Source organism: Pristiophorus japonicus, chromosome 22 (genome assembly GCF_044704955.1).
Source record: "Pristiophorus japonicus isolate sPriJap1 chromosome 22, sPriJap1.hap1, whole genome shotgun sequence".
In the NCBI taxonomy this organism is placed as follows: Eukaryota; Metazoa; Chordata; class Chondrichthyes; family Pristiophoridae; genus Pristiophorus; species Pristiophorus japonicus.
In genome coordinates, this window is record NC_091998.1 from 69,903,568 (window position 1) to 69,930,395 (window position 26,828).

At 52.8% G+C, this 26,828-nt stretch overlaps 1 long non-coding RNA gene across 1 annotated transcript in view; it reads left to right on the forward strand.

Annotated features, from left to right (window-relative positions):
* Positions 1-13,296: 13,296 nt before the first annotated feature.
* Positions 13,297-26,828, forward strand: part of LOC139235142 (uncharacterized) — a 41,456-nt gene continuing 27,924 nt past the window's right edge. Inside the window, exons 1-2 of the long non-coding RNA XR_011588423.1 lie at positions 13,297-13,460; positions 21,675-21,740. This is a non-coding gene — a long non-coding RNA (uncharacterized lncRNA). The remainder of the gene's footprint in view (positions 13,461-21,674; positions 21,741-26,828) is intronic.

Consider the following 26,828-nt stretch of genomic DNA (forward strand, 5'->3'; position numbering starts at 1 on the left):
CTGTTTGCAGAATCTTTAAGCGTGTGCTGTAATCATTCTTGATTTTTTTTTTAAAAAAAGCTGACTCCCCTCAGGAGAACCATTCTGCATTGATACTGTTCGTTAAACAAAAATTTCATTAACTTGTGTCTTTTGTAAGTGCACCAAGAAAACTGTAATGGTTTCTAATTTAGCACAGCGGTAAGACGATAGCAAACTTTTCTTGTAACAAAATTTGCATTAAAAATACAAGTTTGGTTTCATTACAAGGTGCTCTGGATGTGTGTTCCTGGTCTGCAGTTTGTGAAGTGTTCTCATCGCAGAGCAGGATCCACACTTGACCAGCCCAGATGATGGACCACTCGTGCTCCCATAGTTTGGGCAGTCAGCCTGCTTCCAGTGCGTTCGAGCTTCTGTTGCCAAGTACCCCGTGTTTTGTTCCGCTGGGCTCAGTAACTCAGGCCCCCAGCCTCCCTCCAACAGGCCTCTGAAGATGAGCATCTTTCATTCGTTCTCGGGATGTGGCCGATTCTGGCAAGGCCGGCATCCCTAAGTATAATACAACTGAGTATCTAGCTAGGCCATGACAGACTGGGACTGGAGTCACGTGTAGGCCGGACGGGATAAGGACAGCGGGATTCCTTCCCTGAAGGATATCCGTGAACCAGTTGTGTTTTTATGACCATCTGATAGCGTTGTCACTTTTACTGAGAGCAGATTTTAAAAACTGAATTCACATTCTTAAACTACAAAAGTGGGATCTGTGGAATACTAGTCCAGTAACATAACCATTACACCACCGTACCACTCCGTCACAGTGGAAGATACTTGGACCAGTAGCCCCAGGCTCTTGTCCTTGTCCAGCCTGTGGTACCATTGCCGCTGCAGGAGGCTGGCTATCTGCTCGTGATACATTCTTCGCTGAGAGAGGTGATTGGGGATGAGGGAACCAAATGTAATATTTCCAAGTTTGCTGATGACACAAAACTAGGTGGGATTGTGAGTTGTGAGGAGGATGCAAAGACGCTGCAAGGCGATTTAGATCGGTTGAGTGAGTGGGCAAACACATGGCAGATGCAGTATAACGTGGATAAATGTGAAGTTATCCACTTTGGTAGGAAAAACATAAGGACAAAGTATTATTTAAATGGTGATGGCTTGGGAAGTGTTGATGTACAGAGGGACCTGGGTGTCCTTGTACACCAGTCATTGAAAGCAAACATGCAGGTGCAGCAAGCAGTTAGGAAGGCAAATGGTATGTTGGCCTTCATTGCAAGAGGATTTGAGTACAGGAGCAAGGATGTCTTACACCAGTTATACAGGGCCTTGATGAGACCGCACCTGGAGTATTGTGTGCAGTTTTGGTCTCCTTACCTAAGGAAGGATAGACTTGCCGTAGAGGGAGTGCAGCAAAGGTTCACCAGACTGATTCCTGGGATGGCAGGACTGTCCTATGAGGAAAGATTGGGTCGACTAGGCCTGTATTCACTAGAGTTTAGAAGAATGAGGGGATCTCATTGAAACGTATAAAATTCTGACTGGGTTGGACAGACTGGATGCGGGGAGGATGTTTCCCGGGGCTGGGAAGTCTAGAACAAGGGATCACAGTTTCAGGATATGGGGTAGGAAATTTAGGACCGAGATGAGAAATGTTTTCACTCCGAGGGTGGTGAATCTGTGGAATTCTCTACCACAGAAGATTGTTGAGGCCAAGTCACTGAATATATTAAGAGGGCGATAGATAGATTTCGAGACACAAAGGGTATCAAGGGGTATGGGAAGAGAGCGGGAATATGGTGTCGAGATAGAGGATCAGCCATGATCATATTGAATGGCGGTGCAGGCTCGAGGGGCTGAATGGCCTACTACTGCTCCTATTTTCTATGTTTCTATGAATTAGGAAATAGACTTGAAACCCATTCCACCATGCCACCTAGTGGCCAGGGTCTGCAATTACATTGTGACAGTTGACAGCAAAATTGAATGAGAAATGTTGGTGTAGTAATTCACTGTAAATGTTGACAGAAAATATTAACAAAAATTGTGACAACAGGAAGTAAGGTTTGTGCGCAGGAAATGAGCGCCCCGCAGAGATTTTTAACCATCTCGGATCAGGCAGGCAATCTCACTGCAATGATTAGTGGTGCCCTGCTCCAACTTGGAGGAGAGGTTTCCTGCTTGTTTGCAGTTTCCATGGAAAATGAAATTGCGGGATATGAATCCCCCTAAACACCAGGCACAATGGGATTTGGCTTTGCAAACTGGTGGGCGGTAGGTCGGGAGGTTGGAATTGGACTCTGGTATGGTGGAGCATGGTCTCTGAGGGCTTCCCACAATTGGTTGGCTAAATTGGAGCTGTCCATTCACAATTCTTTTATCACTGCCTCAATGGAAAGTACCAACTGGCGATGGTTTTGAGTTGGGGAGGGGGAGTGTTTTTGATAATTACGGCAATGACCAGTGTTCAGTAATTGTCTACTGTGAGATGCATTGGGACTAAAACAGTCCACACACACAAACAGCACTGCAGAAAAAGTCACGACATCACTGGGCAATTTTAATACCCAGGTCCAAACACATTCAAAATGATATTTGTACACCAGTTGTGTTGTGCACCAGTTGTATTGAGTTATTTGCACACTAAATATCATTAGACTCCCGATCACTGTTCACTGTAAGCTGCGCTTTGTTCTTTGTGGCTTGTTTCCTTTAATGTCCCTTTAGATTTCTGCGCATGCACAGTATTTACAGTAAAAGCCGGTGAGCAGCCTGGGCGGGACCTTCCCGATTACTGCCCGGCCGCGCAGCTTAGTGGGAACGTTGGTCAGGATCATGTTGGTCATATAAACTAAATATAAAGAAAGGGAAAGTGTTTTGTGCCTTTCTCCACTTCCCTTGGGGAGCAGTGGAGGGATTCACAGGCTCGGAGGCAGTGAGGGGGTCAATCCAGTACAGCCCCCCCACACACACACCCCACACAGGCACACGCACACCCTCACACACACACACCCACCTCCCCACACATACACACACACACCCCCCCCCCCCCACACACACACCCCACCCCCCCCCCACACACGCACGCACACACACACACACACACACACACACACACACACACCCCCCACACACCAACACCCCCCCCCACACACACACCCCTCCCCACACACACACACACACCCACCTCCCCACACACACACACCCCTAACCCCCCCCCACATACACACACCCCCCCCCCACACCAACACCCCACACACGCATACCCCCACACACACACACACACACACACACACACACAGCCCCACCTCCCCACACACACACACCCCTACCCCCGCTCCCACATACACACACCCACCCCCCACACACACACACACACCACACCCCCCCCACACACACACACACCCCACACCCCCCCCACACACCCACACCTCCCCCCCCCACACACACACCCCACACACACCCCACACCCCCCCCCCCACACACCCACACCTCCCCCCCACACACACACCCCACCCACACACACACACCCCACCCCAAACACACCTCCACCCCAAACACACCCCCACCCCAAACACACCCCCACCCCAAACACACCCCCACCCCAAACACACCCCCACCCCAAACACACCCCCACCCCAAACACACCCCCACCCCAAACACACCCCCACCCCAAACACACCCCCACCCCAAACACACCCCCACCCCAAACACACCCCCACCCCAAACACACCCCCACCCCAAACACACCCCCACCCCAAACACACCCCCACCCCAAACACACCCCCACCCCAAACACACCCCCACCCCAAACACACCCCCACCCCAAACACACCCCCACCCCAAACACACCCCCACCCCAAACACACCCCCACCCCAAACACACCCCCACCCCAAACACACCCCCACCCCAAACACACCCCCACCCCAAACACACCCCCACCCCAAACACACCCCCACCCCAAACACACCCCCACCCCAAACACACCCCCACCCCAAACACACCCCCACCCCAAACACACCCCCACCCCAAACACACCCCCACCCCAAACACACCCCCACCCCAAACACACCCCCACCCCAAACACACCCCCACCCCACACACACCCCCCACCCCACACACACCCCCCACCCCACACACACCCCCCACCCCACACACACCCCCCACCCCACACACACCCCCCACCCCACACACACCCCCACCCCACACACACCCCCACCCCACACACACCCCCACCCCACACACACCCCCACCCCACACACACCCCCACCCCACACACACCCCCACCCCACACACACCCCCACCCCACACACACCCCCACCCCACACACACCCCCACCCCACACACACCCCCACCCCACACACACCCCACACACACCCCACACACACCCCACACACACCCACCACACACACCCCCCACACACACCCCCCACACACACTCCACGCACACCCCCACCCCACGCACACCCCCACCCCACGCACACCCCCACCCCACGCACACCCCCACCCCACGCACACCCCCACCCCACGCACACCCCCACCCCACGCACACCCCCACCCCACGCACACCCCCACCCCACGCACACCCCCACCCCACGCACACCCCCACCCCACGCACACCCCCACCCCACGCACACCCCCACCCCACGCACACCCCCACCCCACGCACACCCCCACCCCACGCACACCCCCACCCCACGCACACCCCCACCCCACGCACACCCCCACCCCACGCACACCCCCACCCCACGCACACCCCCACCCCACGCACACCCCCACCCCACGCACACCCCCACCCCACGCACACCCCCACCCCACGCACACCCCCACCCCACGCACACCCCCACCCCACGCACACCCCCACCCCACGCACACCCCCACCCCACGCACACCCCCACCCCACGCACACCCCCACCCCACGCACACCCCCACCCCACGCACACCCCCACCCCACGCACACACACCCCCACCACCACACACCCCCACCTCCCCACACACACACTCCCCCCCCACACACAAACCCCCCCCCCACACCCACACACCCCCCCCCCCACACCCACACACCACACCACCTCCCCACACACGCACAAACACCCCCACTTCCCCACACACACCCCCACTTCCCCACACACACCCCCACTTCCCCACACACACCCCCACCTCCCCACACACACACCCCCACCTCCCCACACACACCCCCACCTCCCCACACACACCCCCACCTCCCCACACACACCCCCACCTCCCCACACACAGCCCCACCTCCCCACACACAGCCCCACCTCCCCACACACAGCCCCACCTCCCCACACACAGCCCCACCTCCCCACACACAGCCCCACCTCCCCACACACACCCCCACCTCCCCACACACACACACCCCCGCCCCCCCCCCCCCCCCACACACACACACACACCCGCGCCTCTCACCGGACGGGAGGGTCCCGCTGGATGTCAGGCCGGAGTTGCGGTCTCCGCTTGCCAGCCCTGTGTGCAGTGAGAACCGAGCCCTGCGCCGTGAGGTGGGGAATGCAGTGAGGCAGAGTGCGCGGAGATTGCGCTGTGCTGTTGGCCAGCGGAGCGCGCTGTTGCCCCACATATCCAGCGATCCCTTCCGTCACCAAAATAAAGCCAGCCTCAAATTGGTTCTGTTCCACGGCCCACATGTTGCAGCCACAAACTATGGAACTGCCCCGACATGTGCAGGTTGATGCCGAGCCCAGTGCTCATTGTCTTTCAGTAACCGGTACAGCTCAGAATCCCTCTGCTCCACGCATCGATTTCATGAGACTGCTCCACTTATCGGTCTTTTAATAAGATGTTAAACCAAGGCCCCTTCTGCCTGTTCAGGTGTGTTATATATTTAACCCCTTGTAGCCTGCATGACACCTGAACACCAGAGGGCCTACTTGTTGGCGTCCCAGCATCCGTTGGGAGCACAGTATATAAGTAGGCCACCCACAAGGTACCTGCACTCTGGAAATATAATAAAGGAGCTAAGGTCATATTTGCTCATCACACTCATAATAAATGGTCAGACTGAGTATTGTGTGTAACAATTGGCGACGAGGTAATGAACAATGGTGCGAAAATGCAAAGAACAGTAGCATCCTGGAGAAGTTCTCAGAGGGGACGATTGGGAGACCTTTGTAGAGAGACTCGACCAATACTTCGGGGCCAACCGCTGGAAGAGGACAAGAATGCTGCCAAACGATAGCACAGGCATTTATATCCACCAGCGACAACACCAAGCAGATTTCACAGAGCAAAGAAATTTTGGCCAGTACTGTGCATAAAGTAACGTCGGTTTTGAGCAGAAATGTACAGGATAGAACGTACACGCCGTGGCCCAACCTCAATTGACCCAGAGTCCGCCATCATCTGTTAACGTGAAACAGTTAACACCTTGTTGGTGCTGCGGGGGTGATCATCAGCCCCATCAATGCAGCTTTAAGCGTGCAATGGGACACCTCCAACGAATGTGCAGGCGAGCTGCAAACCCTGCAAACCACCACGTTGCAGAGGAAGATCGGTCCACATTGGATCAGACGGAATTGGAAACTCGTACGGAGGAGGCAGAGGTGTACGGGGTACACACTTTCATGACGAAATGCCCACCAATAATGTTGAAAGTTGAACTGAACGGTATTCCAGTGACTATGGAGCTGGACACGGGGGCAAGTCAGTCCATAATGAGTAAAATGGCCTTTGACAGGCTGTGGGGAAAGAAGGCACACAGGCCCAAGCTCAGACCCATTCACACTAAACTAAGGATTTACACCAAGGAACTAATCCCTGTAATTGGCAGTGCAGAAGTCAAAGTCTCCTATGATGGAGCAGTACACGAACTCCCGCTGTGGATCGTTGTTTGGCAGAAGCTGGCTGGGAAAAATCCACTGGAACTGGGACGACATCCGAGTGCTTTCATCCGTCGACGACACCACATGGACCCAGGTTCTAAGCAAGTTCCCTTCATTATTTGAGCCAGGCATTAGAAGCTTTTCGGGGGCGAAAGTGCAGATCCATTTGGTTCCTAGTATGTGACCCATCCACCACAAGGCTCGGGCGGTACCGTATATGATGCGTGAAAAAGTGGAAATTGAGCTGGACAGACTGCAATGTGAAGGCGTTATCGCGCGGTGGAATTCAACGACTGGGCCAGTCCGAGATTGTCCCGGTACTCAAGGAGGACGGTACAGTTAGAATTTTCGGGGACTAGAAAATAACGATTAACTTTTTCGCTGCAGGACCAGTACCCGCTACCCAAGGCAGACGACCTATTCGCGACCCTGGCTGGAGGAAAGATGTTCACCAAGCTAGACCTGACCTCGGCCTAAATGACGCAGGAGCTGGAGGAGTCTTCGAAAGGCCTCACCTGCATCAACACGCACAAAGGTCTGTTTATCTATAACTAGTGCCCATTTGAGATTTGGTCGGCTGCAGCAATCTTCCAGCGGATCATGGAGAGCCTGCTAAAGTTGGTTCCTTATGCAGTGGTCTTCCAGGATGACATATTGGTTACAGGTCGGGACACCATGGAGCGCTTGAAGAACCTGGAAGAGGTTCTTAGTCGGTTGGATCTCGTGGAGCTGAGGTTGAAACGCTCAAAGTGTGTTTTCCTGGCACAGGACGTCAAATTCTTAGGAAGGAGAATCGCATCAGACCCACCGACACCAAGATGGAGGCCATCAAGAACGCGCCGCGACCACAGAACGTGACGGAGCTGCAGTTGTTCCTGGGGCTCCTTAACTATTTTGGTAATTTCCTACCTGGGTTAAGCACCCTGCTAGAACCCCTACAAGCACTACTGCGCAAGGGAGACGACTGGGTATGGGGGAATTCGCAAGAGGCTGCCTTTAAGAAAGCCAGAAACTTACTGTGTTCTAACAAACTGCTTGTCCTGTATAATCCATGTAAACGATTAGTGTCCTTGGTAAGAAAAACTGTGTCCTCCATGGGAGCTGGTCCAGCGTCCCAGTGGAGATGCAGGAAGCGATTAAGCCGTTCCACAGACGCAAAGACGAGCTGTCCCTGCAGGCGGACTGTGTTTTGTGGGACAATTGCGTAGTCTTGCCCAAGAAAGGCAGAGACACATTTATTTGTGAATTGCACAACACCCACCCAGGCATCGTGATGATGAAAGCCACAGCCAGATCCCACATGTGGTGGCCTGTCATCGACTCAGATTTAGAGTCATGTGTGCACCATTGCAGCACTTGCTCTCAGTTGAGCAATGCACCCAGAGAGGCACCGCTAAGTTTGTGGTCCTTGCCATCCAAACCGTGGTTGAGGATCCATGTAGACTATGCAGGCCCATTCCGAGGCAAAATGTTTTTGGTTGTCGTGGACGCTTACTCAAAATGGATTGAATGTGCAATAATGTCTGAAAGCACATCCATGGCCACCATTGAAAGTCTACAAGCTATGTTTTCCACGCACGGCCTGCCTGATGTCCTAGTCAGCGACAATGGGCCGTGCTTCACCAGTGCTGAATTCAAGGAATTCATGACCTGCAACAGGATCAAACATGTCACATCTGCCTCGTTCAAGCCCACATCCAACGGCCAGGCAGAACGGGCAGTTCAGACCATCAAGCAAAGCTTGAAACTCGTGTCGGAGGCTCCCTGCAGACCCGGTTGTCCCGAGTACTGCTCAGCTACTGCACCAGACCCCACTCTCACTGGGATTCCCTCAGCCGAGCTGCTCATGAAAAGGGTGCTAAAAACAAGGCTCTCTTGTCCATCCTGATCTCCATGATCACGTGGAGGGCAAGCGGCATCAACAAAGTGTGTACCATGACCGCGCAAATTTGTCACGCGATATTGAAATCAATGATCCTGTGTTTGTGCTCAATTATGGACATGGTCCCAAATGGCTCGCTGGGACAGTCACAGCCGAAGAGGGGAGGAGGGTGTTTCAGGTCAAACTGACCAATGGACAAACGCACAGAAAATACTTGGACCAAATCATGTTGCGGTTCACCAACAGCTACGAACAAACTGAAGAGGACCCCACCACCTTTAACCCTCCAACACACACACAAGTGGCAACTGACATCACAGTTGACCACGAAACCAAACTCATCATCCCCAGCAACCCGGCAAGGCCAGCTACCCAACAGCCCAGTGAAGAACTGACCAACTTACCCACACCCGCATTTGTACCGAGACGATCGACAAGGGAGCGCGAAGCCCCAGACCGTCTCACCTTGTAAATAAGTGTACTGTTGACTTCACGGGGGAGTGATGTTATGTATTTAACGCTTTGTAGCCTCCATCACACCTGACCACCAGAGGGCCTACCTGTTGGAGTCCCAAGGGATCCCAGCATTCCTTGGGAGCACAGTATATAAGCAGGCCACCCACAAGGTACCTGCACTCTGGAGTCTTAATAAAGGAGCTAAGGTCACACTTGCTCATTGTACACAGTACTCAGTCTGACCATTTATTATGAGTGCAACAAGGTGGATGTAAAAGATCTCAAGGCGCTGTTTCGGAGAAGAGCAGGGTAGTCCTGGCACCAATATTTATCCCTCAACATCACTAAAATCAATGATCTGGTTATTGTCACATTAATGTTTGTGAGAGCTTGCAGTGTTGTACCGGAGCCCCAGTCTTTTACATTACACTGTGTAACGCTCCCTTACTCCCTCCATATTACAGGCCGTGCAGTTTCTGAATGGTAAATCGGACTCTGGCAACACAGAAGCAAAATGTCCAAACACTTGGAAATGGTAGATGGGATTTCAAGATGGATCATCTGGGCCCTGTGCCAACATCTTGGCCCTGTGCCAACATCTGGTAACCAAAGCTAAAATTTGGGACCACCCAAAGAAAGCCCTTGTGTGATTTTTTTTCTCCTGATGCTCAGTTCTTTTTTATCCGTCTCTAACGCCTCTGCGGCCCAAAGCCTGAGGCGGGAGACGAGCGAGCGGCGTTGTGGCGGATTCAGGGCATTCGCAAGCCGCCATAACCCTTGACCCGGGCACTCCCTCAGTACTGCCCCTCCGTCAGAGGCGACACTCCCTCAGTACTGCCCCTCCGTCAGAGGCGACACTCCCTCAGTACTGCCCCTCCGACAGTGCAGCACTCCCTCAGTACTGCCCCTCCGACAGTGCGGTACTCCCTCAGTACTGCCCCTCCGACAGTGCGGTACTCCCTCAGTACTGCCCCTCCGACAGTGAGGTACTCCCTCAGTACTGCCCCTCCGACAGTGCGGTACTCCCTCAGTACTGCCCCTCCGACAGTGCGGTACTCTCTCAGTACTGCCCCTCCGACAGTGCGGTACTCCCTCAGTACTGCCCCTCCGACAGTGCGGTACTCTCTCAGTACTGCCCCTCCGACAGCGCGGTACTCCCTCAGTACTGCCCTTCCGACAGGGCGATACTCCCTCAATACTGCCCCTCCGACAGTGCGGTACTCCCTCAGTACTGCCCCTCCGACAGTGCGGTACTCCCTCGGTACTGCCCCTCCGACAGTGTGGTACTCCCTCAGTACTGCTGGAGTGTTGGCCTTGGGGAGTGAGAGTTGAACCTGTGAGCTGACTCCGAGGTGAGAGTGCTGCCCACTGAACCTTTAATTAGTGAGTCACGATGATTGTGTTTTGATATCTCGACTCCTCCCTTTGTTCCCTCCTCACAGTTTTACAGCTCTTGCCGATCATTCTCCAGCTCGGGCCACAGTGGTGTGATGACACCACTTTCTATTTTAAGCGATGGCGCACGTCCCCACACTCTCGTTGTTTAGTTCTGCTTCCCTTGGATGGCCATTTCTGTCTGTCATGTCATGCTTCTTTATTTCCATTCATTGTCTAGTTTTTATTTATCCCCGATCCAACTGAAGCTCCATCTCCTTCCAAATCCCCCTATTTTTCCCATCTCCCTGGCATGTTAGTTCAAACTCTGCTGCAGGGATATTGGTCCCTCTGTATAGACCACTCCCTCCTCCTCTCCACCATCGTCCGGCTGGGTGGGACTGCACTCGCCTGCTTCCATCCTCATCCATCGAATCATAGCCTGAGAATCACCTGCAACGGCTTCTCTTCCCGTCCCACATCGTTATCCCTGGTGTCCCCCCAGGATCTGTCCTTGGGGTCCCTCCGATTTCTCATCTATATGCTGCCCCTTGGCGACATCATCCAGAAACACTGCGTCACTTTCCACATAAACACTGTCGACCCCAGCTCCACCTCTCCGGCACTGTTCCCACGAATCACCGTGAAGCCACGCAGTCCGTGATCAGCTTCTCATGGTGGGGGTTCCGCACATGTGCGAAGCTTTGGATGGGCCGCGCGTCCCAAAAACAATTCAGGGGAGCATTACTCACCACACCGCTCTCCAACCTTTCACCGTCTCTCATTTGTCAGACTGCTTGCCCGACATCCAGTCCTGGATGAGCAGAAATCTCCTCCAATTAAGTATTGGGCAGACCGAAGCCATTGTTTTCGGTCCCTGCCACAAACTCCGTTCCCTAATCAACGACTCCATCCCTCTCCCAACTCTTGTCTGAGCCTGAACCAGACTGTTCGCAACCTTGGTGTCATATTTGACCCTGAGATGTGGCCTCACCAATATACTACAGTTGTAGCAGGATTTCTCTGCTTTTATACTCCCTTCCTGATCACTTGCTGTACCTGCATACTAACTTTGTACACAAGGACCCCCAGGTCCCTCTGTACTGCAGCACTTTGCAATTCTTCTCCATTTAAATTATAATTTGCTTTTCTATTATTTCTGCCAAAGTGGATAACCTCACATTTTCCCACATTATACTCCATCTGCCAAATTTTTGTCCAATCACTGAGTCTGTCTATATCCCTTTGCAGATTATTTGTGTCCTCTTCACAATTTGCTTTCCCACCCATCTTCGTATCATCAGCAAACTTGGCTCCATTACACTCGGTTACTTCATCCAAGTCATTAATATAGATAGTAAATAGTTGAGGCCCCAGCACTGATCCCTGCGGCACCCCACTAGTTACTGTTTGGCAACCGGAAAATGACCCATTTATCCCGACTCTCTGTTTTCTATTCGTTAACCAATCCTCTATCCATGCTAATATATTACCCCCAACCGCGTGAACTTTTATCTTGTACAGTAACCTTTTATGTGGCACCTTATCAAATGCCTTCTGGAAATCCAAATACACCACATCCACTGGTTCCCCCTTATCCACCCTGCTCGTTACATCCTCAAAGAACTCCAGCAAATTTGTCAAACATGATTTCTCTTCATAAAACCATTACACGGTGTATGTCCCCACTCCTGGTTCGAGTGGGGTGTCGCGCTGACAGAGCTCTCACCGTTTCTATCGCAGTGATATCTGGTTTACACGTCAGCCCTGGATCCACATTCACCTGTCTGGCTTCAATTTACAATCGGCCCTGTCAGAAGGAACAGGTCTTGTTTGAATTAAGGGTGGTTTATGTCTTTGTATTTAACTGTTTCCTGAACAAACGGGGTAGCAGCAACGTGTCTGAGTAATGGGATAGTGGTGTGGGACTGAGCCCCAGGGAGGGGGAGGGTGTGGGATTGAGCCCCGGGGAGGGGGAGGGTGTGGGACTGAGCTCCAGGGAGGGGGAGGGTGTGGGACTGAGCTCCAGGGAGGGCAAGGGTGTGGGACTGAGCCCCGGGGAGGGGGAGGGTGTGGGACTGAGCCCCGGGGAGGGGGAGGGTGTGGGACTGAGCCCCGGGGAGGGGGAGGGGGAGGGGGACGGTGTGGGACTGAGCCCCGGGGAGGGGGAGGGGGACGGTGTGGGACTGAGCCCCGGGGAGGGGGAGGGTGTGGGACTGAGCCCCGGGGAGGGGGAGGGTGTGGGACTGAGCCCCGGGGAGGGTGTGGGACTGAGCCCCGGGGAGAGGGAGGGGGACGGTGTGGGACTGAGCCCCGGGGAGCACCGCTCAGTCCTGTTTGTGGAGTTGTCAATGGCGGGTGGAGAGGCGGACCTGGTTAGTCCTTTGAATTGCAGCAATCTTCCACTCCTCGGTAAGCTAGCTCAGGACATTCACTCTCCCAGGGAGCTGATGCCCTTCTTGGTGGAATAGCCTACTGATGTTGACTCTGGGGTAGGGAGGCTCCCGCAGAGAATGCAGACCTGGTAGGTGGAGAGAACTGTCTGCACCCTAACACTGCTGGGAATCAGTGCCTCCAGCAGGGGTGGAGAATGGGCAGGAACAGCCCAAGTTAGCCGGTCCCCGGGAGGCATGGAGTGAGTTAATGTCCAGATCATTGCCCGAGCTCGGGCCAGTATTTAATAACACTTCCCAGTTTCTGTGTCTGCTCCAGCTCAGTGCTGAGGGTGCGAAGAGTTTTACACACACACACACACACACACACACACTTTCTCTCACTGACCTTCACCAGTCAACTCCAGTCAACACCTGAACTTCAGAAGAGGACTTTAGCCCGAGCAGCGAGGCAGGCGCTGAGGGCAGAGAGAGACAGGCACTGACAGATCAACTTCTCTGAGGCACAGCAGCAGAACTGTAAGTCCATTTTAATACTGAATTCTTGGCTCAAAGGAAATGTCTTTATAGTTTCCACTGCGGGTTTGGGACAGAATGTGTTTGGCAGGAGTCGCTTCCAGCGGCTGTGAGTGTCTTGTGAACAAATCGTGTCTGATCCAATATCAAGCTGCACTGTGACTGTGTGTGTGAGTGTGTGTGTGTGTGAGAGAGACAGTGTGTGTGTGACAGTGACAGTGTGTCAGTGTGTGTGTGTGGGAGTGTGTGCGAAACAGTGTGTGTCTCACTATCAGTGTGTGTTTGTGTGAGAGAGTGTGAGTGTGAGTGAGTGTGTGTGAGTGAGAGTGTTTGAGTGTGAGAGTGTGTGAGTGAGAGTGTGTGTGTGAGTGAAAGTGTGTGTGTGTGTGTGAGTGAGAGTGTGTGTGTGTGAGTGGGAGTGAGAGAGTGTGAGAGTGTGTGTGAGAGTGTGTGAGTGTATGTGTGTGAGAGAGACAGTGTGTGTGTGACAGTGACTGTGTCAGTGTGTGTGTGAGAGAGTGTGTGTGAGTGTGAAACTGTGTGTGTCTCAGTATCAGTGTGAGTGTGTGTGTGTGAGATAGTGTGAATGTGTGTGTGAGACAGTGTGTGTCTCACTATCAGTGTGTGTGAGAGAGTGTGTGTGTATGTGTGTCTGAGTGAGAGTGTAGTGTGAGTGTGTGTATGAGAGAGTGTGTGTGATTGTGTGTGAGTGAGTGTGTGTGTGTGTGTGCGTGAGAGTGTGTGTGTGAGTGAGAGTGTGTGTGTGTATGTGAGTGTGAGTGTGTGTGTGTATGTGAGTGAGAGTGTGTGAGAGAGAGTGAGTGTGTGTGAGTGTGAGTGTGACAGTGTGAGTGTGTGTGAGTGTGTGATTGTGAATGTGAGTGTGTGTGTGAGTGAGTGAGTGTGTGAGTGAGTGAGAGTGTGTGAGTGAGTGAGAGTGTGTGTGAGTGTGAGTGTGAGAGAGTGTGTGTGTGAGTGAGAGTGTGTGAGTGAGTGAGAGTGTGTGTGAGTGTGTGAGTGTGTGAGTGAGTGTGAGTGTGTGAGTGTGTGAGTGTGTGAGTGTGAGTGTGAGTGTGTGAGAGTGTGAGTGTGAGTGTGAGTGTGTGAGAGTGTGAGTGTGAGTGTGAGAGAGTGTGTGTGTGAGTGAGAGTGTGTGAGTGAGTGAGTGTGTGTGAGTAAGTGTGAGTGAGTGAGTGAGTGTGTGAGTGAGAGTGTGAGTGAGAGTGTGTGTGAGAGTGTGTGTGAGAGTGTGTGTGAGAGTGTGTGTGAGAGTGTGTGTGAGAGTGTGTGTGAGTGTGTGAGTGTGAGTGTGTGAGTGAGTGTGTGAGAGTGAGTGAGAGTGTGTGAGTGAGTGAGTGAGAGTGAGTGAGAGTGTGTGAGTGAGTGTGCACGCCTTTCACCACCTCAGGACGTTTGACCGTTGAGGAGTGAAAGGGCGGTAGAAGCTTGGAACACTCCTTCAGCAAACGCCGATTGATACTCCATCAATTGTTAATTGTAAATCGGAGATTGATAGCATTCTGCTAACCGTGGGTATTGAGGGATGTAAGGCAAAGGAGTTGGGTCACAGATCAGACATGAGCCCACTGAATGGCGGAAAACGCTTGAGGGGCCGAATGGCCTCCAAAGCAAATTACAACTACTGAAGTACTTTTGAAGTGTAATCATTGTTGCAACGTAGGGAACATGACAGTCAATTTGTGCACAGCAAGCTCCCACACACAGAAGTGTAATACTGAGCAGATAATCTGTTTTAATGATGTTGGCCCCAGGACAGTGGGGAGAACTCCCCAGCTCTTCTTTCAATAGCGCAATGGGATCTTTTACGTCTGCCTGAGTACTGCCCCTCCGACAGTGCAGCACTCCCTCAGTACTGCCCCTCCGACAGTGCGGCACTCCCTCAGTACTGCCCCTCCGACAGAGCAGCACTCCCTCAGTACTGCCCCTCCGACAGAGCAGCACTCCCTCAGTACTGCCCCTCCGACAGTGCGGCTCTCCCTCAGTACTGCCCCTCCAACAGTGCGGCACTCCCTCAGTACTGCCCCTCCAACAGTGCAGCTCTCCCTCAGTACTGCCCCTCCGACAGTGCAGCACTCCCTCAGTACTGCACTGGGAGATTTTTGTGCTCAAGTCCCTGGAGTGGGCGTTAACTCCATGCCCTTCTGACTCAGAGGCGAGCGTGCTGCCCACTGAGCCCCAGCTGACACCACGACGCGGGTCGGAGGAGGAGAGAGCAAGCAAGCGAGCAACTGCTTCATTCAGCTCGTTCCTTAAAAGGATTTTCTTGCCTCCGACCATTGTGCTCCATCAGGTGCTCACCATCCCTCGCTCAAACGGCCATTCCACAGGCACACTTTAACCGATATTCAACCTTGGGGGGAGGCACCAGAGCAGCGCTCAACCCTGTCCTCACCCGCTGTGATCAGGAGCAGGAGAAATCGTTCGTTGCCCACCCCCCGCCCCCATCCCTGTCCCCCCACCCCCGCACCTCTCCCCCGCCCCCATCCCTGCCCCTTCCCCCCACCCGCCACACTTCCCTTCCTGCCCCCCTCCCCCCCCTCCCACTCCCCTCGGTGCTACCTATCGCACTCTGCCCAGGGTCATGTACCCACTCAGTGCAGCCAGGGCTGTGTGAATATTAAGCCGAGTAACCACCAAACAATAAACCCAATTAAACAGCACCAACTTTTCCTGAATTACATCCCTGCCCTCCGCACCCCCCCTCCACTCCCCCACAACCCCCTCACTGGCTGCCAGGGACTGAGGGGCCACTGCCACCTGGCCAGCCCCACCCTCGGCCCCAATCCCTGCTTCACGGGGTGAACTTAGTGTTTGTGAAGTTTAGCTGCAGTCGGTGCCAGGAGCAACACAGAGGGCACAGGAACTGAGCGAGTGAGTCACTGGTCCCACAACATCGAGCGGCAAACAGCCCACGGAACTGGCAGCCACGCCTTTAACTCTTCAACAACAGGAGTACAGAGAGAGAGAGAGTCTGGGAGGGAGTTACAGGCTGGACACGAATCGAGAGATTTGCCGTTAACTGGGCAAGGATGTGGTGATAAGTTAATTGGTTAACTAGTTACCTAGTTTACGATCCGTGATGTTGTTTTTCTGGCTTTGTTAACCAGACCCGATTTAATAATCAAATTAGTGCTTGTGTCAAGAATTCATCAAAGTCCAGCAGATCAACCAAGTGTGGCAACGCACGCGCTGGTTAATGTACCTCCCACATGGCTTTCTGGGTGTACACAATCCGCAACTATTCAACTATATCAGGCATCATGACCAACACCAATCCTGTCCTCGCCCCAACATCATTCATAGTCCCACTCCAGAGACTCACCCCATAATCTAGGCAGACACTCCGTTACAATACTGAGGGAGCGCCAGACTGTCGGAGGGGGAGTACTGAGGGAGCGCCGCACTGTCGGAGGGGGAGTACTGAGGGAGCGCCACATTGTCGGAGGGGCAGTACTGAGGGAGCGCCGCACTGTCGGAGGGGCAGTACTGAGGGAGCGCCGCACTGTCGGAGGGGCAGTACTGAGGGAGCGCCGCACTGTCGGAGGGGCAGTACTGAGGGAGCGCCGCACTGTCGGAGGGGCAGTACTGAGGGAGCGCCGCACTGTCGGAGAGGCAGTACTGAGGGAGCGCCGCACTGTCGGAGGGGCAGTACTGAGGGAGCGCCGCACTGTCGGAGAGGCAGTACTGAGGGAGCGCCGCACTGTCGAAGGGGCAGTACTGAGGGAGTGCCGCACTGTCGAAGGGGCAGTACTGAGGGAGTGCCGCACTGTCGGAGAGGCATTACTGAGGGAGCGCCGCACTGTCGGAGGGGCAGTACTGAGGGAGCGCCGCACTGTCGGAGGGGCAGTACTGAGGGAGCGCCGCACTGTCGGTGGGGCAGTACTGAGGGAGTGCCGCACTGTCGGAGGGACAGTACTGAGGGAGTGCCGCACTGTCGGAGGGGCAGTACTGAGGGAGTGCCGCACTGTCGGAGGGACAGTACTGAGGGAGCGCCGCACTGTCGGAGGGACAGTACTGAGGGAGCGCCGCACTGTCGGAGGGGCAGTACTGAGGGAGTGCCGCATTGTCGAAGGGGCCACTTTTTGGATAAGACATTAAACTGACGGAGTGATTACTTGCAACAGTTTTTGTGTGTCCTTCTGCACACGACCGCCTGGACTGTGCCCCCTCCCCTCCGGCCCATGCATGTGCAGCCTCCTCAAACCCCAAACCGGAAGGGCCCTGTCTTGTGCGGAGCCCGGACCTTAAACCGAGGCTCCGTCTGCCCTCTCAGGTGGATGTAAAAGATCCCAGGGCACTATTTCGTAGCAGGGGGAGTTCTCCCCGGTGTCCTGGGGCCAATATTTATCCCTCAACCAACATCCCTAAAACAGATTATCTGGTCATTATCACATTGCTGTGTGTGGGAGCTTGCTGTGTGTAAATTGGCTGCCGCGTTTCCCACAATACAACAGTGACTACACTCCAGAATAGTATTTCGTTGGCTGTAAAGCTTTTTATTTCTTTCCTTCCTTCTTTCCTTCTTTCTATCCATGCACCCACGGCCTATCTGGAGTGAGAACTGGGGATATAGTGAAACTCAGTTATACATCCACTCTCCCCTCCCCCCTCAGACATCCCAGAGCCGCTTTCCAAGATAGCAAAGCCCCTTAGCAACAAGTTTTAGAGCGGTTTGGCTCGATGCTGTGGGAAGGAATGAGTAATATTGGTCTTTTGGAAAGCTGCTCACAATTGCCGGATCCCAGCAGTGGCAGCTCGAGGGAACGAGTGAGATTCCGAAACAAACAGAGGCCACAACATCTGCCTGACAACATCTGCCCGACAACATGATGGGCAGAGCGACGCACACACTCGCTGACTGCACGGGACACCCCGCGATATACACACCGCAATATACGCACCCCACAATATACAGGATTAACCCTGTAATATATGGGATTAACCCCCGCAATATTCACAGTTACCCCTGTAATAATAACCCTGTAATATAAATCATGAATCCTGTAATATACAATGAATGACCCTGTACTGCGCGATTAACCCTGCAATAGTCATTAACCCTGAACGTCTCTAGCATGGACAGACGCTGTAATACACAATGGCAACTGGTTAATCCTTTCATCCGCCACTTCCTGGTAATTCCCTTCTCCTGGTTAGCGGGCAGTCTAAAACGTCTGTGCCGATCCCTGAGGATGCTGCATGCCCTCCTGGACTCTTCATCGAGGAGACTGTGTGAGGGAGTGAGACTGTGAGTGAGTGAGTCACTGTGTGAGTGAGTGAGTCACTGTGTGAGGGAGTGAGACTATGTGAGGGAGTGAGTCACTGTGAGGGAGTGAGTCACTGTGTGAGGGAGTGAGACTGTATGAGGGAGTGAGTCAGTATGAGAGAGTGACACTGTGAGGGAGTGAGATGCTGTGTGAGGGAGTGAGATGCTGTGTGAGGGAGTGAGACTGTGTGAGGGAGTGAGTCACTGTGAAGGAGTGAGACTGCGTGAGGGAGTGAATCACTATGAGGGAGTGAGACGCTGAAGGAGTGAGACTGTGAGGGAGTGAGACACTGAGGGAGTGAGATGCTGTGAGGGAGTGAGACTGTGAGGGAGTGAGACTGTGAGGGAGTGAGACTGTGTGAGGGAGTGAGTCACTGTGAGGGAGTGAGACGCTGAAGGAGTGAGACTGTGGAGGGAGTGAGACGCTGTGAGGGAGTGAGACACTGAGGGAGTGAGACTGTGAGGGAGTGAGACGCTGAGGGAGTGAGACTGTGAGGGAGTGAGATTGTGAGGGAGTGAGACACCGAGGGAGTGAGACTGTGTGAGGGAGTGAGACACTGAGGGAGTGAGACTGTGTGAGGGAGTGAGACACTGAGGGATGTTAATTAACTGCACGAGGCTCAGTTTGCCAGTTCAGATCCCGGGTTAAATGGGAGCTGGCCAGGAGCAGCCAGTGCAGCAGTGAAACGCTGAGATATGTCGAGCTGGAAAGTCCGGAGTCCACTTCGCAAACCAGCAATTCCTCTTGAAGTGAAACAGGGAGGGAATTCCAGAGCTCGGGGCCCTCGCCGGCTGAAGGCACGGCCGCCAATGGGTGCAATGGAAATCAGGGGAGAAACAAGAGGGCAACATTGGAGGCGAGCGGAGATCTCGGAGGGTGGTAGGGGCTGGAGGGGGTTACAGAGATAGGGAGGGCTGTAGGGGCTGGAGGGGGTTACAGAGATAGGGAGGGGTGTAGGGGCTGGAGGAGGTTACAGAGATGGGGAGGGGTGTAGGGGACGGAGGGGGTTACAGAGATAGTGAGGGGTGTAGGGGCTGGAGGAGGTTACAGAGATAGGGAGGGGTGTAGGGGCTGGAGGGGATTACAGAGATAGTGAGGGGTGTAGGGGCTGGAGGAGGTTACAGAGATAGGGAGGGGTGTAGGGGCTGGAGGGGGTTACAGAGATAGTGAGGGGTGTATGGGCTGGAGGAGGTTACAGAGATAGGGAGGGGTGTAGGGGCTGGAGGGGGTTACAGAGATAGTGAGGGGTGTAGGGGCTGGAGGAGGTTACAGAGATAGGGAGGGGTGTAGGGGCTGGAGGGGGTTACCGAGATAGGGAGGGGTGTAGGGGCTGGAGGAGGTTACAGAGATAGTGAGGGGTGTAGGGGCTGGAGGAGGTTACAGAGATAGGGAGGGGTGTAGGGGCTGGAGGGGGTTACAGAGATAGTGTAGGGGCTGGAGGAGGTTACAGAGATAGGGAGGGGTGTAGGGACTGGAGGAGGTTACAGAGATAGGGAGGGGTGTAGGGACTGGAGGAGGTTACAGAGATAGGGAGGGGCGAGGCTGTGGAGGGATTTGCAAACAGTAAGTTTGAGGCGTTGCCGGATGGGAGCCACAGGTCCCACAGCGAACACAGAGGGGGTGAAGGGTGAAGGGGACTTGGTGCGAGTTGGGACTCGGGACAGTGGACTGTGATGTGGGTCAGCCTGGGGTGGTCCTGGGGACAGATGGTGTGATATATCAGGAGTTTGGCACTGACAGGTGGATGTTAGAAAGTTGTGCACATTCTGGTTGGAGCAGGCTCCTGCTTACTGCACTCACTCCTTCCTTTGGTCCAGGGGACTATGACGGGACCTTGGTTAAGACTAAGCTGGTTTCCTGTGGGTTTTGCCGATGTAGGATAACTTGGGCTGTGTAATTATGGTGGTGTTTTATCAGCTCAGTTTATTCATTTATCATCCGAGGCACTTTATTCTCATTCAATGCACCGAACCATTTCTACCTTTCAATAAATGGATTTTTCAACTTTTCATTGCAAAGAAATTGGAAAGTTTAATAATTAAATTGAATCAGAAACGTAATTCATTACTGAGTTCAGTCAGTAATTATTATCTTCAATCTGTCACTAAGTCAATAATTACACCAAGCCAGTAATTTAATTATAAAACCCTTTCAGTGGAATGAAGTAAAAATAGCATCTCAGTCCTGGTTTTTCCAACCCTCTTAATCAGCACACGTCATCTCCTCTGCCGTAAATGGCCACGTCAGTTCCTGCTGGATGGTCAGTCATTAATGAAACCCAGCACTGCACTGACCGAGTTTGAAATGATTGCAATCTATTAAGACCCCATGTCCTGTGCCCTTTCATAAGAAATAGGAGCAGGAATGTGTGAATGAGTGAGTGTGTCAGTGTGTATGCGTGAGTGAGTGTGAGTCAGTGAGTGAGTGAGTGTGTGTGTGTGTGAGTGAGTCGTGAGTGAGTGAGTGTGTCAGTGAGTGTGTCAGTTGCCTCTTCAGTTCCATCGGCAGGCGAAGGGAGTGGATGTTGACCCCGATGTGGGTGTGTGCCAGCACTCACAGCTGTGTGTGCACATTTCTAGGTATCTGTGCGCACACTGGTATCTGTGTGTACAAGTCTGTGTGTTGAAGCAGCGTCTGTATATGTGAGCACATTCACATTGAACACAAAGCTACAAGTGCACCACTGGTATGTTGTTGTGACAGGGGAGAGGGCAGCGGGCAGTGAGTTGGGGGTAACGGATGGCGTGAGCTCCGTCCCTGGTTCACACCCAGGGAAGGCTGGGCCTTGAGGGGTTTGTATTTCTCCTATTTGCTTCCCTTATCGTGTCTCATTTGTCCTTCGCTGGGTGGGGGGTGGGGGTGCGGTCAGAGGGGGGATCAGGATTCTGAGGCACGCTCTCACATTTACCCTTGATGCCCCTCTGCACAGGACTGTGACGGAGCCCAGGGTCTGGGACTGGAGAAACTCCCTACAGCCCACAACATGCAGCCAGAGGTAAGTGATCCCCCCTCCACGAGGGCAGCCAGCAGTCTCCAACCCCCACAGACAGAGGTTTGTGCTGCCCTTTCCTGAGCTTGGTGCAGTTATTGCAGTGAATGCTGTCGGTTCCTGCTGGAGGTGGCCCCACTCCCGCTGGGGTGGGGCGTTCCCGCTGGGGATGGCCCCGTTCCCGCTGGGGATGGCCCCGTTCCCGCTGGGGATGGCCCCGTTCCCGCTGGGGATGGCCCTGTTCCCGCTGGAGGTGGCCCTGTTCCCGCTGGAGGTGGCCCTGTTCCCGCTGGGGATGGCCCTGTTCCTGCTGGAGGTGGCCCCGTTCCCGCTGGAGGTGGCCCCGTTCCCGCTGGAGGTGGCCCCGTTCCCGCTGGAGGTGGCCCCGTTCCCGCTGGGGATGGCCCCGTTCCCGCTGGAGGTGGCCCCGTTCCCGCTGGGGATGGCCCCGTTCCCGCTGGGGATGGCCCCGTTCCCGCTGGAGATGGCCCCGTTCCCGCTGGAGATGGCCCCGTTCCCGCTGGAGATGGCCCCGTTCCCGCTGGAGGTGGCCCCGTTCCCGCTGGAGGTGGCCCCGTTCCCGCTGGAGGTGGCCCCGTTCCCGCTGGAGGTGGCCCCGTTCCCGCTGGAGGTGGCCCCGTTCCCGCTGGAGGTGGCCCCGTTCCCGCTGGAGGTGGCCCCGTTCCTGCTGGGGATGACCTTGTTCCTGCTGGTTTTGCCATGTATGCATGCTTGGGTTTACTAGCCACCAGGTGGCGCCACTGTCGGAGGTCATTGGGCTGTGTGTGCGGCCCAGGTATAAAAGGCCAGCCATCTTGTAATGTACTCACTTTGGGCCCTAATAAAGTAGAGCCAGGCTTGTACCTGTTTGGAGTTTACAGTATTCAGTCTATCGAGTTATTGCATACACAACATTTGGCAACAAGGTAACAAGAACCTTCGCATGTAAAAATGAGCACAATTGGAATTCTGGAGCGATTTGTGGAGGGAGAAGTTTGGGCAGATTTTGTAGCCCGCTTGAACCAGTACTTCGTGGCCAACAAAATGGAGGAAGAGGCCGACGCAGTTCAACGCCAGGCGGTCCTCCACACGGTTTGCGGTCCGAAAATCTATGGACTCAAAGAATCTCCTCTCGCCCTGAAGTCCAACGGACAAGGACTATGAAACATTGTGAGCTCTGGTACGTGACCATCTCAAACCACATGAAAGCATCATCTCAAGATATCGATTCTATACGCACGTTCATTCTGAGGGCCAGGATGTATTGGAATTCGTTGCCGACCTAAGACATCTAGCTGGACCGTGTAAGTTCGAAACTGCGTTGGCAAACATGCTGCGGGACTTCTTTATCATCGGCATCAACCATGTGGTGATCCTGGGTAAGCTACTGGCAGTGGAGACGTTAGATTTGAGCAAGGCCATCGCGATTGCCCAATCATGCATGACGACGAACAAAAGCTTAAAGCAGGTATCATTGAAAAATCGGAACTCGGCAAATACTGTTATCGTCATTTGGTAGAGCTGCATATGGCAGGGCCTACCCGACTGCGTACGCAAAATCTGTGGCTGCTCAAAGTCCGCCAACGGGAATGAATCCGATATCACCATGTTGGCATTGTGGGGGAAATCATCGGCCTCATCAGTGTCGGTTTAAACAATATATTTGTAAAGGCTATTCAAGAGTGGGGCATCTCCAGCGCATGTGTCCGCAACTGAGCAAGCGTGCTGCGACATACCATGTGGAGAATGATGACCAGTCTAGCGCGGATCCGGAGATGCAATCGACATACCAGAGGAAGAAGTGTATGGACTATATTCGTTCCTAACAAAGAGCCAACAGATAATGATTAATGTAAAACTTAATGGTGTGCCGATATCAATGGAATTGGACACGGGTGCGAATCAATCAAAAATGAGCCAGAGGACATTCGACAGGCTGTGGGATAATAAGGCTGTGAGGCCTAAGCTGAGACCAGTCAATGCCAAGTTGCATATACACTAAAGAACTCATAACGGTGATTGGCAGTGCAGTAATCAAGGTGTTGTATGATGGTGTGGTTCACAATTTACCGTTATGGATTGTTCCAGGCAATGGTCCAACACTGTTCAGCAGGAACTGCTTAGAAAAAAATCAAATGGAACTGGAACGAGATCAAAGCGTAATCGTCGGAGGAGGCTACTCCATGTGCTCAAGTGCTGAGCAAGTTCCCCTCGCTGTTTGAACCAGGTATTGGCAATTTCACGGGAGCCAAGGTGCAGATCCACGTGGACTTGGATGCAAGACCCGTCCATCATAAAGCTCGGGTGGTTCAGTACATGATGAGGGAGAAGGTCAAAAATCGAACTGGACAGACACCAATGTGAAGGGATCATATCACCGGTCGAATTTAACGAATGGGCCAGCCCCATTGTTCCCGTGTTGAAAAGTGATGGCACTGTCAGGATTTGTGGAGAGTACAAGGTTACTATCAACCGAGTTTCAAAACAGGATCAATACCCATTACCGAAGGTTGATGACCTGTTTGCAACGCTAGCCGGGGGACAGTCATTCGCAAAACTGGATCTGATGTCGGCCTACATAGAAACATAAAAAATAGGTGCAGGAGTAGGTCATTCGGCCCTTTGAACCTGCACCACCATTCAATAAGATCATGGCTGATCATTCCCTCAGTACCACTTTCCCGCTTTCTCTCCATACCCCTTGATCCCTTCAGCCGTAAGGGCCACATCTAACTCCCTCTTGAATATATCCAATGAACTGGCATCAACAACTCTCTGCGGTAGGGAATTCCACAGGTTAACAATTCTCTGAGTGAAGAAGTTTCTCCTCATCTCAGTCCTAAATGGCCTACCTCTTGTCCTAAGATTGTGTGCCCTGGTTCTGGACTTCCCCAACATCGGGAACATTCTTACCACATCTAACCTGTCCCGACCCATCAGAATCTTATACGTTTCTATGACATCCTCTCTCATCCTTCTGAACTCCACTGTATAAAGGCCCAGTTGATCCAGTCTCTCCTCATACGTCAGTCCAGCCATCCCGGGAATCAGTCTGGTGAACCTTCGCTGCACTCCCTCAATAGCAAGAATGTCCTTCCTCAGATTAGGAGACCAAAACTGAACACAATATTCCAGGTGAGGCCTCACCAAGGCCCTGTAGAATTGCAGTAAGACCTCCCTGCTCCTATACTCAAATCCCCTAGCTATGAAGGCCAACATGCCATTTGCCTTCTTCACCGCCTGCTGTACCTGCATGTCAACTTTCAATGACTGATGAACCATGACACCCAGGTCTCGTTGCACCTCCCCTTTTCCTAATCTGCCGCCATTCAGATAATATTCTGCCTTCGTGTTATTGCCTCCAAAGTGGATAACCTCACATTAATCCCGTTATACTGCATCTGCCATGCATTTTCTCACTCACCTAACCTGTCCAAATCACCCTGTTGCCTCTTAGCATCCTCCTCACAGCTCACACCGCCACCCAGTTTAGTGTCATCTGCAAACTTGGAGATATTACACTCTATTCCTTCATCCAGATCATTAATGTATATTGTAAAGAGCTGGGGTCCCAGCACTGAACCTTGCGATACCCTACTAGTCACTGCCTCCCATTCCGAAAAGGACCTGTTTATCCCGACTCCCTGCTTCCAGTCTGCCAACCAATTCTCTATCCACGCCAGTACATTACCCCCAATACAATGTGCTTTGATTTTGTACACCAATCTCTTATGTTTGACCTTGTCAAAGGCCTTTAAAAAGTCCAAATACACCTCATCCACTGGTTCTCCCTTGTCCACTCTACTAGTTATATCCTCAAAAAATTCCAGAAGATTTGTCAAGCATGATTTCCCCTTCATAAATCCATGCTGACTTGGACCGATCCTGTCACTACTTTTCAAATGTGCTGCTATTTAATTGTTAATAATTGATTCCAACATTTTCCCACTACTGATATCAGGCTAAACCGGTCTATAATTACCCGTTTTCTCTCTTCCTCCTTTTTTAAAAAGTGGTGTTACATTAGCTACCCTCCAGTCCATAGGAACTGATCCAGAGTTGATAGACTATTGGAAAATGATCACCAATTCATCCACTATTCCTAATCAAACCCTTTGTCCTCCTCTGCTGAATTCTAAATTTCTTCCAGTTCTCAGGTTTGCTGCTATTTCTGGCCAATTTATATGCCTCTTCCTTGGATTTAGCACTATCCTTAATTTCCCTTGTTAGCCATGGTTGAGCCATCTTACCTGTTTTATTTTTACTCCAGACAGGGATGTACAATTGTTGAAGTTCATCCATGTGATCTATAAATGTTTGCCATTGCCTATCCACCGTCAACCCTTTAAGTATCATTTGCCAGTCTATTCTAGCCAATTCATGCCTCATACCATCGAAGTTAGCTTTCCTTAAGTTCAGGACCCTAGTTTCTGAATTAACTGTGTCACTCTCCATCTTAATAAAGAATTCTACCATATTATGGTCACTCTTCCCCAAGGGGTCTCGCACAACAAGATTGCTAATTAGTCCCTTCTCAGTATACATCACCCAGTCTAGGATGGCCAGCTCTCTAGTTGGTTCCTCGATTTTTTTGTCAAGAAAACCATCCCTAATACACTCCAGGAAATCCTCCTCCACCGCATTGCTACCAGTTTGGTTAGCCCAATCTATATGTAGATTAAATTCGCCCATGATAACTGCTGTACCTTTATTGCACATATCCCTTATTTCTTGTTTGATGCTGTCCCCAACCTCACTACTACTGTTTGGTGGTCTGTACACAACTCCCACCAGCGTTTTCTGCCCTTTGGTATTCCGTAGCTGCACCCATACCGATTCCACATCATCCAAGACAATGTCCTTCCTTACTATTGCATTAATTTCCTCCTTAACCAGCAACGCCACCCCGCCTCTTTTCCTTTCTGTCTATCCTTCCTGAATGTTGACGACCCCTGGATGTTGAGTTCCCAGCCTTGGTCACCCTGGAGCCAGTTACATCATATCCATAACCACTATCTGTGCAGTTAATTCATCCACCTTATTCCGAATACTCCTCGCATTGAGGCACAGAGCCTTCAGCCTTGTCTTTTTAAC